At 33.9% G+C, this 1140-nt stretch overlaps 1 pseudogene; it reads right to left on the bottom strand.

Moving 5' to 3' along the window:
• Positions 1–64: 64 nt before the first annotated feature.
• LOC118741835 overlaps positions 65–1140 on the bottom strand; it is a 14281-nt pseudogene continuing 13205 nt past the window's right edge.

The following is a 1140-nucleotide window of genomic DNA, read 5'->3' as shown; positions in this document are numbered from 1 at the left end:
CTAGCCAGGATATTTTAATTTAATTATTCAAAAATTATTATTTTTTTGAAATTTTGCACTCGTTTGTTTAATGAACAAATTACATATATACTAATTGAAAGCATAAAGTCTTTATTCGGATTTTCTACTATACATATGTATATGTAACTGTGGACGCTATTTTTATAGCATCCCAGTTGAATCGTTATAAGCTTTGGTTATTTCTATTTTCTATCCGAATTTGAGGTAATTTTTATGAAAATTTTGTATGGTAAAAAAAAAAACAATTAAGTATATACAACTGTGGGTGGTATAAGTAGCTGATATTTGAAAATCGAACTTCTTTGAGTTCACGGGAATTTGAACCATGCCACTCAGCAAATTTGTCATTCTAAATTTCAATATATTCCACTATGTTGGAAAACTTGCTCCTCCTGTTGAAGAAGTCTATGCCTCGGACCCTATAGAAACCTGTAATGAGAACCGACATGATGATAACATGAGGCTATGAGAGCAGAAGGTGGCTTTCTTAAAATAGTTTCAAATGTGGTACATTTGAAAATAAAGATCGGGTATTCCTTAATTTGATGGTACGCTATGTAGCTTTAAAGCTGAAGCTCCATTGCAGGTTTTTCAGGCGTTGAAAGATGATTTAGTGCAATTGTATATAAGCTGCTCCATAACCAAAGCCTGAAAGATGCCAAATTTCGAACTTGTTTCAGGCTTTTCAGGCGTCGTCTGACAGTTACTCATTCGAACATTAGTACTGGTGAATATGATTATCGCAATGGTGTAATCGATAACACTTACCATATTTTAAAGGAATTTTACACAAAATTTAGGCAATAAAATGCAAGGAAAAATCATTTATTGTTTGAACATTAATAGGAACAAAAGGGGAACAAAAGTACTGAATCGAACTAGCATTTTTAAGTTGATACCTCATTTGTCGAAAAACTCATTCTTACACCATTCTCCCCATTTACTGCGAAATGACAAAGGTTTGAAGAAACGTCAAGCGCAAAAAGTTTGTTGCGGCGTTACTCGCTTGAAAAGCCTGTAAAGCCTGAACGACTTCGAAAGCCGCAACGCCTGAAAAACCTGCTATGAAGCTTCACCTTAAGGAATAAGTGACTTTTATCTTACAATTTATCCCATTTG

Source organism: Rhagoletis pomonella, unplaced genomic scaffold (genome assembly GCF_013731165.1).
Source record: "Rhagoletis pomonella isolate Grant_MI unplaced genomic scaffold, Rhpom_1.0 Rhpom_scaffold_00006, whole genome shotgun sequence".
Lineage (NCBI taxonomy): Eukaryota > Metazoa > Arthropoda > Insecta > Diptera > Tephritidae > Rhagoletis > Rhagoletis pomonella.
The sequence above is the reverse complement of the archived record's forward strand: the minus strand, read 5'-3'. Positions and strand labels throughout refer to the sequence as shown.